At 41.4% G+C, this 12629-nt stretch overlaps 1 pseudogene; it reads left to right on the forward strand.

The window, feature by feature from the left end:
- Nucleotides 1-8120: 8120 nt before the first annotated feature.
- LOC143399363 (large ribosomal subunit protein eL19 pseudogene) lies at nucleotides 8121-8697 on the forward strand (annotated as a pseudogene).
- Nucleotides 8698-12629: the final 3932 nt, after the last annotated feature.

The raw sequence follows: 12629 nt of genomic DNA on the forward strand, positions 1-12629 counted from the left end.
GGTGCTGAAACTCTCCGCTGCTGGGGCACCCCGCGCTCCCGCCTTTTATAGCGAGCCAGAGCCCGGGTGCAGGGGAAAGGGAGGGGGCGAGGAAGGAAGGGGGTGTGGAGGAGGACCCGGGTCAACCGTCTGTCGGCAGCGCTCCGCCACCGCTTGACGTCAATGCCCGCCGGGCTCCAGGCTCCCGGGAACGAGGCTCTGCGCTCAGATGGGCTAGAGCAGAGAACAAGACCCCGTGCCCTCAAACGCTGTCTGCTCAGTGGCAAGGAACGCTCCCCAAGGGGACTGAGCTGCCGCTAAGGGGAAAGGGGTAAAAGATGGAGAGCGGGAGGGACCTGGGTAATAGAAAAAGCCTTCGGGGCAATGCACAGGAAGAAGAGTCCCTTCTGGTCACCTGGTCACCTAGCACTGGTGGAAGCTGAACAATCCACCTTGTCAGCCCTGCCTTGCCTCTCACCTGACCCTTAGTGTGGCAGCAAGAAGCAGGTGTTGCTCCACACAGGCATGTTGGCTGGGCAACTGACTGGGCACTCTGTGTGGCAGAAGAGGCAAACCGTGCATAAAAGAAAGAGAAATGGTGCCCTCCCCCACGATGTGTTCTTTGATGGAATCTGTGCAGTAATAATGAAAACAAGAGAGAGAAACAGACTAACTCCAATTCACCAACAGTGTGAGTAGTTCAGACAATAAGGCTCTGGTTCCAGTCCCCTCCTCTACGACTTATAAATTCCATGACTTGGAACAGAATAAAGAACCTCTCTGAGATTTTTCTTTTCTTTCATAAAACAGATTTAAAAGATAGACCTCACAAAGTTATCAGGAGGATGAAATGGAAGATAAGTGTGTAAAACTCCTGGCCCTTAAGCACAACTCTAAGCCTCCCTTTGAACTTGAAGACTGCCCATGTATTGTGCAATATCTCAGCTTTTCCCAAGAACAAATTTCTCCATCAGAGAACCTCTCTTACTCTCCACCCCTGGTTCCCATGAAGCCTGTCCAGAAAGAAAGTGAAGGGGTGAAAAAAACACCTTCCTGATTATAGAAATATCTCAAGAGATCAGAAACCAATGGTGAACCAAGTCCTTGGTGACTTATGAAGACAGTGGTTTTTTTTTTTTTTTTTTAAGTTTAGGATCTTTATAGCCAGAATGAAAATGAAACTTCATGTAGGAGAAGTGAGGTTTTCCCTCTTAGACCTAGACACCTATCCCACCTGTTTGCCCACCTGGCTTCTTCTTTTACCACACCCTCTTTCCCTCAAAAACTCCTGAACTCATTCACTCTCTCCAGCCCCGTCACTCCAGCCCTACTCATCTGCCCAGCCCACTTAACATCTACTGTGTAGTCCCCGCTCCATCTTCACTTACCTTGCTCCATCCATATTTCACCATCATCCAGAGTGTTTTCCCCCTTACTATGCACTAATGATTTCTCTTCATACTAAGTGTTGAATCTAAATTCATCTCCCTGTCATATGCAATACCACTCTGCTGCAGCCTTCATTCCAATCTCACTGGCCTTCATTTGGGTTCTCTACTAGGTCAATCTCATTCCTACTGTGATGCCTCTGCACCTTTCTAACCTGGAACTCTCTTCCTGCATCTCTAAATGGCTCACTGCTTATTGTAACTTAAATCTTACTTTAAATGTTCATGAGTATTTATTCTGAAGTATTATCAATTTAATCTTCCACAAATGTATTGTTTAACTGAGTATGTGGGTCATTGACAGAATTAATACATGTGCTTCAATTATCAAGTATTTGTTACCCAAATGAACAGTAGGAAGCAAATCAAGAAATAATCTCTCTTCTGTTAAACAGAACACATATTAACAGCATCAATATATTTTCTTTCAGCTAAATCCATCCTGAAATGTATCTAGCCCCCCCATCACTGCCTTTCACATTTACCTTTTGATTTTACACAATAAAACTTCAGTGGCAGCACATTTTACCATTTAAACCTCACACAGGAAGAAATATTTGCACTCACTGCAAAACTATCTCCAGTGATCTTAAAAGTAATCAATGCTACAGAAAAAAAAATAACTTTAAATAAAATTTTAGCCTATCCTTCCACAAAGGAAGTGGATATCTTCAATACAATACTTCTCTCAAGTTTCTTCCCAGACACACACAAGTAGTGATTTTTCTCTTGTACCACTTTTATTGGAAAAGCAACTCGAAAGTTCAAATCCTTGGGCTAGGGTTGGGGTTCAGTGGTAGAGCACTTGCCTTGCATGGGTGAGGCCCTGGGTTCGATCTTCAGTACCACATAAAAATAAATAAATAAATAATAAAGATATTTTAAAAATAAAGTTCAAATCCTGCTGATATTCTGTTGGTGTAATTATCTTCACGTAAGAAGACTATGTTTAATTGAGGGATTGGGTAAAGGACTCCAGGACAATCCTGTGAAGCAAGGATTGAGCCTTTACATATGACAATTTTTTTCCCTCTTGAACAGAATAAATTTATAAACAGTCTTGAGGAAGCGTGGTACAGTAAAGCTGCTTTGGCCATTTTCTTCCCAAAGACAATTTATGTAAGTTATAACTTTAGTCAAAAGTATGAGATGCATCACAGTCTACATCATGTCCTGTCAGGAGAATTTCTATATTCTTGCTATTTTGTCATGATTCCATTAGAGGGAAAATCGCACTTTTGATGCCCCATGCTAAAATAAGTCAAAATTGAATTTAATCACTTGCTTCTCATCCCAGATATAGGAAAGGAAAGCAGGTCACCTCACAAGAGAAGCAAAAACCAACATATGTCTATAGAGATTTACTGTGGGCAAACCTCTCTTAATCACTCCTCCTAAGATAGAGTAGGCCTCCAGTTCTGCTCTTTGAAATAGCTCAAGTAGAGAAATCTCATCATCTGAGAGCCAAGAAATTGGCGCCAGTAAGATCTACTTATAACATTCTGCTCTCTGAGAAGAAAATTTAAAAGGTTGAGAAAACCTCTTCTTACTCATGTCTATCTCTTGGAACTTTAAAACTTTCACTATAAAAATAACCCATTAATTGATCTGTAACTTGGCAAGAGTGCAGAGACTACCTTGGCTTTGGTCAAAACTCCCTGAAAAGAGGTTAGTCTATATTTCACCAAGAGCATTAGAAGGACATGGCAATAAGACACCAAAATTATGTCTTTCCCAAGCTTCAGTATTTCTCTCTCCCTCTCTTCTTCAATTTTGAATAATTTTTTTCCTAAACAGCCCAAAATAGCACTGACCTTTTAGATTGTCAGAGTGTTCAAATGTTCACTCCCAACCACGTCTTGTCCAACAGTAAAATTCAATTTCATTGAACTCTTAAATATTTGTATTTAAGACTGTCTCTTTACTTGTGTTAGCTGCACTTTCCTCCAAGTTAAACATCACTCTGTTCTCGTTGGTACACATCTGTAAGCTCTTAGGTGGCACTCTTTTCATTTCTACGTGATCTGCTTTCCACCCTCCTTGCTTCTGGAAGAGAGATTAATTCCCTTTGACATTCATCTTCTGTTTACCAACTTTGAATTCATAGTTTCCCAAAGGAACTGCTCTTTGCTGTGTTCTAGCTAAACATCTTCATTATTATCTGGAAAATAGTGATCTGCAAGTAAAGGAGACTTGGAATTGGGGCTAATTGATGGGATGTTAGAGATGTAGTAGTGAAGAACATGTGCTTTGCAGGCAGTCTTTTGAAGAAGCAAAGCAAGGGAAATTAAGTAAACCTTTTCATTAAGTGTTTTAAGCTTTCAGTTAAACGCTTGAATTTTTTTTTAGAGAGAGAGAGAGAGAGAGAATTTTAATATTTATTTATTTTTTTAGTTTTCGGTGGACACAACATCTTTGTTTGTATGTGGTGCTGAGGATCAAACCCGGGCCGCACGCATGCCAGGCGAGCGCGCTACTGCTTGAGCCACATCCCCAGCCCCAAACGCTTGAATTTTTAAAAGTCACTGAAGCTTCAAAATTGTTTTCTGTAAAGCCATATGGCTAATTTCTTGAGGTGTCCTAATTGACTGCTTTCCTGCTAATACTGTTTCAGGAGTGCTCTGGATAGCTAGGTTGTAGGGATGAGGAAGTGTCATGGGAAACAAGATCAGTAAAATATAAAAAGTTGAGAGTGGCAACAGATAGTTTCAAAACTTCAATTCACTGAAAACAGGAGGTAGAAACATAGATGAAGCCAAAGAATTCCATTTTTCAAATACTAACACTGAAAGCAAGCTTTTTTTTTTTTTTACCTACAAAGTCTAGCCTGAGAAAAGTGTCCCCTGTCAGAATAAAGAAGCATCACTAGGCAAGAGAAACTTACCTCAGGGCAAGGAAAACCTTCCCTGGATCCCAGCATAGCATACTTGCTGTAGCAGTGCAGATGGAGGGGCACATTTAACACACCCTTCCTATGCCATGGTTATCCCCAACTTCTCCTCTAACCTACCTTGATCCAGAGGTCCCAAGCTTGTAGAAATAGAGTATTAGCAGTAAAGCAGCCAATGGGATACCCCCAAAATTAACCATACGGCTTAATAGAGAGCAATTTTGAAGCTTCAATGACTATTTATTGCCTGTAGGTTCAAGTCAACTTCTAAGTGTGATGTCAAAGTTTCTTTTTTGTTTGTTTGTTTTGTTTTTTTTTTTGGTTTTTTTTTTGTTTTTGTTTTTTGTTTTGTTTGTTTTTGTTTTGTTTTGTTTTTTCAAAGTTTCTTATAATATGGCCCTGAATATGTTTCCAAGCTCATTCTTCTTCACTCCCAACTCCCAAGTCTCATCACATCTTATATTTTATTTTACAGGTATGCTATAATTATTTCTTGATTTTTTTCATTGAATTGGAGGGATAGACTAGGTTCTGCTGCTGTAACAAACAACTCCCAAATCTCAGGGGCTTGGGAAAAACACAAGTCTATTATCTCACTCATATTACACGTGTATCAAGAGTTGATGGGGTGTTCTGTTCTTCGCAGCCACACAGAGACCCAGACTGACAGAACAGCCACATCTAAAGTAGCTGGCTTTGTTCCCAAAGGAAAAAGGAGCGCTGGACAGTCTTGAATGAGCAAGACTGGACCCAATAGTGATCCTTCCCTTTGCTACCAACTCAGGAGCCTGAACTAGTCATGTGGACCTAACAAAGTCAAAGGACTAAGAAGTGCAATGTTAACATGTGCCTGCTGGAATACAAATATTACAGAATAGCACTGTCAGTCACATAATCTGCCTTGCTCTATGCTTCTTCCCTGTGCCTTAAATGTTCTTGCCATATTTTGAACATCTAAAAATCTTGTTTGTCAAACTCACGAGGAAACCTAAATCTTTCCTCATCCACAGTTCTGTCCTGCCACCAAGTCTGCCTTGCTTTTGTTTCCAAAGGTCTTTATACATATATTTATAAACACACCTCATGTATTATATGATTGCATATCTAACTCACTTGCTGGACAAGGAAATCCTTAAGGCAAAAAATGTATCTAGTCCCTTTTGTACTCCCAGCACTTAGTATAGTGCCTGATACAAGACATATCAAGGAAAGTTTATTGCTGTGAAATCAAAGGTAACCTATAAATGCCACCTAAATGACTATTCAATAAAGTGAACAATTAGCTTAACTGAACAGCTTAGGAGCACTGCCTATTTACTACCTAGAAACACCATTATCATCCTCAAATCAGGAAAAGAAATGTGCCAGAGAGGGGTAAACTTGTTGAACATATAATCAATTTCAGAAGTGGAATTTCTGAAGTACAGATGATGGACTCTCTTAATGGTTCCTTTGATATTTTAATGCATTTCAGTTGCAAGATGAAAAAACATTCCCAATTACAAAACTTGCTGTGTCACTCGGAAGAGGTAATGTCTCTACAGCCTTGTCACAGACTTCTACTGTGCTGCCTTTCCCTCACATTCTTCATGGTACAGTATGGAAAGAAAACCAGAAGAGGATCAGAGCTAAAGAATTCAGAAAGCTTAAAAAATCTCTCTCTGATTACCAAACCCCAGGACATTCTGATGGTAGAGAAGTGATTTCTGAGCTGGGCAGGAGTTCAGCTTGGGTGGCGTCCGAGGTCACTTTAAAACCAGAATTCTGGTCTCTTTCATGCTGCCTTCAGAACTAATCTAGATGAAGTCTATTTCTTTTGACATAAACTATAGCCTCAAGAGAAACAGAATACCATCTGGCATGATCCAAAGATCACGTAGGGCCTGCAGGCAAGAGTATATTTTATAGGAAGAAGGATCATCAACTAGTCTCTCCTTTATCTTTTAGGGAATCTCTAGTCCTGACATTTTTCTGCTGTGTGTCAGCTGAAGTTTCATATGGCTCTCATTTTAACAGTGGATCTATCATGGGGACTTAGTGAGCCAGCTAAGTCAGGTCCCGCCCTCTCCTGCTCTGCCAGTTAGATGTATTGGCTTTCACGTCTCTGAACTTCCCATCTTGCTACCTCTCTAAAGCCTCCTAGTAAGGCCTTTGAGATAGATGGGCTAGTGACCATTCCTTAAGCTCCTCCAACATTTGCAGAAATCCCACAGGAACTGTGTTTATTACTCAGGATTAGAGTGGGATTTTGAGAAGACTAAAGATGAGAATGGCGGGTTTGTCCAAGGTCATTTAACAAAATTTCCTCTTCTGTTAATTGATTGCTGCAAAATAGTTGTTTGAAAATCCAGGTTAGCTTTATGAACAGGATTGTAGAGAAGGGAAGTGCTTAAATTTCTATACAGACAAGCTTCACTAAGCTTAAAGGCCTTAGTGAAGGCAATTCAACCAATCAGAAGAGGGGTTCCAGGGGACATGTCTTGAAGCTGCCCTTGTCATATTGAATGCACTGTTTTGCGGGGAAAGAGATTAGCAAAGTGACAGTGGAGATTATGGGGATGGTATAAAAAAAAAAAAAAAAAACCTTCCATTTCTCTTATTGTATCATTCCCCCTTAATTTTCTACCCATCTCTAGGAAAGATAGCTCTTCGATCATGTTCTGTTCTCTTAGGCTCTGGGGCCGCTACACTCCTATGAGGATGAGAGCTATTTCTTCTCTTTTCTGTATGTCATGGCAGTCAGTGACTACTAGACCCGCTGGCCCAAAATATGGTGCATTGTGTTCCCAAATATTCTGAGACCCTCTCTGGAGGAGTACTATACTTTTGCAAACCCTGTTAAACTTATATGTGACTATATGATTAGCTTTTTTTAGCCCATGAAATATAAGTGGACATTTGAGGTGTCCTTTCCAGCTCCAAAAGCCAAAGCATACTTTGTCCTGCCTTTTTAAAAAATTTCTGCCAGGATGATTAGCAGATAGAAGCAGCTCTGTCAGCCTGGGTTCTAGAGGGAAAACATGGTGGACATTTTCAACCAACTTTTGATAGACAGATGGTTTAAGTAAAGAATAGACTCTTGTGGATGTAAGCCATTGAGATTTTGCAGACATTCATTGCTGGAGACTAATTTCATTGAATCTGACTAATTAAAGACATCTGTGTTTCCATCAACCCATCTCATAGATAGTATTAATTATCTTTGTTGCATAACAAATTACCCCAAAACTTTGTGGTTTGAAATAGCACACATTTAGTATCTCACTATTTCTGTGAGTCACAAATTTAGGCGTGGCTGAGCTGGGTCCTCTGCTTTAGAATCTGTCATGAGGCTACAGTTAAGGTGCCAGCCCAGGGTCTCTCACAAGATTGCAATCACAAGGTGTCAATGACTGGGGCTTCAGGCATCTCAGGAGTCAACTGGGGCAAGATTCACTTTCATGATAACCCAGTTATCACGGGCTGTTAGACTGAGGCCTCAGTTATTTGCTGACTCTTGACCAGGGGTCATCCTTTTCCAAATTGCTTCCTCCATTGAAGTGAGCAGGTAAGAAGAGACTGGAGAAAATAATAGCAAAAGAGAAGTCACAATCTCTTCTAACCTAATCACTGACATTCCATCACTTTTGGCATATTCTGTTCACTAGGTTTAGCCTGCAGTCAAGGGTAGGGGAGACACAAGAGTATGAGTACCAGGGGACAGAGGTCATTGGAAACCATGCTACCAACTGCCTACCACAGTGATTCTATCAACAAATAAAATAGAATTCTTTCCTTTTAATGCCACAGACACAGGCACAAGTATGCTCAGGCTTCAAAAGAGGCTCACCTCCAGTGTCCTGTACTTCAGCAAACTGAAGTTCTGCTGGGACCCCAATAAGCCCAAAGAAATTGCCAATGGCAACTCCCATCAGCAGATCCAGAGGCTGACCAAAGCTAGGCTGATCATTTGCAAGCCTGTGACTGCCCATTCCCAGGCTCCATGCCGGAGAAATACCTTGTTTCTTTGGAAGGACAGGCATATGGGCATAGCTAAGCAAAAGAAAAGCCAATGCTCAAATACCAGAGAAGGTGACCTTGGGGGAGGAGGATGCAGATTCTGCACAGGTTGCTCAGGAGATAGCAGGAATCTAAGATTGATAGCCACATGTATCACAGCCTGTACCTGAAGGCAAAGAGGAATGTGTCCAGAAATAAGAGAATTCTCAGGGAACACCTTCACGAACTGAAGGCAGACAAAGCCCACAGGAAGTTCCCAGCTGATCAAGCCACGATCAGAGGCCCACAGGTGTAAGTCCTGCAAGCATTGTGAGGAGCACCTCCAGGCCAAGACGGAGAAGGTTGTTAAGACTGTCCAAAGAGGAAGAGACCAAGAAATAAAGCTCCCCTCCCATGTCTCTACATAGCAGCCTCAGTGATTACACAGATCAGTCATTGAAATAAAATAAGACTTTATCTGCCCAAAAAAATAAATGAGAATAATATAAAAAACTAAGTTTAAGTGGTAAGGTGAAAAAAAGAATTATGGAATTTTATAACTAGAGTTTTGAAGCTCAGAAAGGTTAAATACTTTGCCTAGCATACACAGTTAGCAATAACTTCAGAACTAAAATTCATATCACTGCTATTTCCACTCGACAGAGATAAGTGAAAAATTAAATAGCAATACAAGACAAATTGCTTTCAACTGAAACAGAAGCTAGGACATCGATCGCTAATTGAATTGTTAAATAAATCATCCAGACAGTGAATGAATTAAAAGTGCAGAGAAGGCAAGCTTTTTGGTCTGGGGCAGTCAAAAAGGTAGGTCATGATATGAACTAGGCTTTGATGGGTAGAATTCTTGGAGCAGAGAAGAGAAAGGTGTTACTGGCAAGGGACTGCCAAGATAAAGTCTCTTTTTTCAGGGTCACTCCAGGCATCCTACAGAGTACTGAAGCCACTACTCATCCACCTAAAATCATCAGTTGACATTAAGACCAGACATCTCTGACACATTGTGCATCAAATGGGAGGCCAGATAGAAAGACTCTTAAATTTACCCTTAGGGACAAAATTTCAGGTTCCCAGCCTGAAGTGGAAATATCTAAATCAGCAGAAATCTTTGTGCAACAAAGTACATATGCTTCTACCCCACTCCTAAAATTTGAGGTACCAGAAGGGCAGTCCAGCTCAAGTGGTTAAAAAGCAGACCCAAGTGATTCTGATATAAGCCCACTGATAAAACCTCCTGGTTAAGCATTACTGCTGAGGGGACCTTTCCATTGCCTAGTGAGGTGCCAGGGAGCATAGTTTGCCCTACAAGGATCTCTAAGTCCAAGTTTTTTGAGGCTCCCAATATCTTTTCCTTGTAAACAGCTCCAAGAGCTCCAAGGCTGGACCAGGATGGTTTAAGTGGTTCATTTAAAATGGTCACAAACATACTCCAAGGGGCTCTCCAAGAGTGCCCGGCATGCAGTGAAATAAGTCCTCCAAATAGTAATAAGTCCTCAAACCTTGATGAAAGACTCATTTATACTGACCTTGAGAAGGTATTGTGTTCCCACTTCCGTAGGTGATAAAACTGATCACTTAAGCAACTGGATCCAGATCCTACTGCAGATGAGAAGATTGGATCTAGATCATTTGAAAACCAAGTGCTTTTCTGATTTACATTCTTCCTGCATTTTATTGATCTTACCATTGTTAACAGAAAGTGGAAAAAAGAGGGAGCAAAAGAGAAGTAAATAAACTTTTTTAGATATTATTTTTTAAATTCCCTAATAATCAAGATACTCCTAATTCCTTGAAAAACAAGTTGTTTTTTACTGGAAGCTGAAAAAAAAAAAAAAAAAAGGTTAAGTGCAAGCATTGACTTTCCAAATGTGTGACAAGACTGGCCAAATTGTGATGAAGACCTTAAACTTTGAACTGAGCGTCCCCTGAGTGCCCCATGGGAGATCTGCTCCCTAGAAAGACAGAAGAGGCACTTCTAGGCCTTTTGACTGATGAAAGAGCAAAGGTCTCGCTCTTCGCTGACACAAAATCCTCCATGCCTGACTAAGAAGAGACCCTGGAGGAGCCACAGCTGTAAACATTTATGAAGTTTTCTCCCCAGATGCAAATACCATTTTCTGCCATTTGCACTCTTGGCCAGGGGAGCCCTGGGTAAAGGCATCACTGATGGGCATGGCCTTTGCCCAACACCCTGCAGCAGAGGTTGGCATGGACTCTAACTATATTTCTGCCCACAGCAGCCATCAGATACCCACAGAGAACCAATGTCTCCCCATGTTTGCTAATGACATTTCTCCTCAGGGAATGAAAAAGACTTTAAAGAAAAATGTCAGATTTGATTTTTTTTTATTATGTGTTTTATATCTGAAACGAGTGTGCACATAAAACAAGCAAGTCACTTCTATATGTCATTATCTGTTTCCTAGCAATCTGAAGATTTGTCGTAAGACAGTCTTGTACTCAAATCATTGCTAAGGAAAATTTAATGCTCTGTTCCTTTCTCATCTTCTCTCCTTGCCCACTCTGAATTCAGTAAAAACATGCCTTAGCTCTCCAGGCATAGACCTGAAAGTTATAAAGACTCCATTACACTTGAGCAAGTCAGGATGAGGTGAATGGAGACACTCCAGAGGGGCTGGGAGATGAATAAAATAGCAATTTTGCATGTAAGACCTCAGGAACCCATTTTTCTGACAAAAGGGTGTTATTTAGGGAAACCCCTAAAGCAGAGGTTCCTAGCTTGGCTGCCGATTATAACCACCTGGGGAGCTTTTCAAACAACACTGGTACAGGCCCCACCCTCCAAAATACTGATTCACTTGGCCCAGGTGGTGCTCGGGGTAAAGCAGGTGGAAACGCTCCCCAAGAGGAAGCTGGGAGTATCCACTCCTGCAGTGACCAGCAGGATCCTTCAGGTGCCTGGACATGGAGCATTGGTCAGGGCCTTTGGTCCGTTAGCTTTATTCTAGCCTAGGAGTTACAAACTCAGGTGTCTATGGGGCCAGAAAATAAGGTAAGAATGAAGAGGGCCAGACACAAGGCAATGGAGCAAGGAAGAATTTCTGGTTTTTCAAAAGAAGACAGATATTTGGATTTTTATGAGAAAATTCCAAATTTTGTAAAATGTTGATAACAAATTTAAAAGGATTTTTTTTTTTTTAAAGATGCACAAGACAAACAACCTTCATTCTCACCCACAGCTTCTCCTATGCTGGGTCCCAAGATAACCCGGGTATCTCTTTCCAGGACAAACCAGCAAGAGGAAGAGCGTAGCTTCAGAGCTTAAGTGTATGACCAGCAAACACTTCCACCTCCATCTCATTTCTACAAGTCTTTAGTTTACCTTGTGTCTGGCCCTCTTCATTCAACCAGTCAATAAGACTGGTTGCAGGGAGGGGAGAGGAATAGCCCGTGGCCACCATAGATGATCTTGACTCTAAGAAGCTTCACCAGACCTTCTTGGGGATACTCCACTGGGTCCAAGACCTTAAAGGAGACTCAACAAAAATAAGGAGGGGAATAACTAAACCCCCCCAAAGATCATTGTTGAGCCTTTTTGTTAAAAATCACCAATAAAAGAGTGTGGTATATGAAAAAGAGTGCAGCCATTGAAGTCAGACCCTAATTACGGTGTGGCACCAAGCAAACCAAACCATCCCATGAACTCAGACTTCACATCCATAAAATGGCCACAAAAATACCTGTCCATGGTGTTGCAGGGATAGATACAATGAATGCAGCTCCTAGCACACAGACCACACTCCATAAAAGACCAACATTTTATTCCCTTGGTAATCTAATTAAAGCCTCTTGGAACCCTTACAGCTTGAGAGTTTATCCAAACCTCTGACGTAATTCTAAGTTCCTTATCTGCAACAGCTGACAAAGGTGACAAAGGCCACCTTCGTCACAGCTGTTGTCCCTCTGTCCTTTGACCAAGGCTCTTGTGATTCCTGCCACCCTCTGAATTCTGCCCACCTGTCCACGAACCTCAAGTATATCACAGTATTCACCTGCTGCTCAGCACACCAGGATAAGAAAAGTGCTTCTCTTGGCACTGAGAATAAATTCCTTAACTCCCTGTGGCCACACCTCCAGGGTGAACTGTCCTTGCTGACCTCATCTACTGAGTCACTGATCTTTTTTTGAGCACCTACTATAGGCCTCTCTTAACCCTACTTCATACTATTCCTCTTGACTCCACCTACTCTGGAATGTTTTTCTCCTACCCTCTAGGGCTTTTGTCTGATGTCACCTCGAAGATGCATTTTCTAGCTCCTCAAAATCATTGCCCTTTGTTATTCTCTATCCCTGGA

This window comes from Callospermophilus lateralis, unplaced genomic scaffold (genome assembly GCF_048772815.1).
Source record: "Callospermophilus lateralis isolate mCalLat2 unplaced genomic scaffold, mCalLat2.hap1 Scaffold_2476, whole genome shotgun sequence".
Lineage (NCBI taxonomy): Eukaryota > Metazoa > Chordata > Mammalia > Rodentia > Sciuridae > Callospermophilus > Callospermophilus lateralis.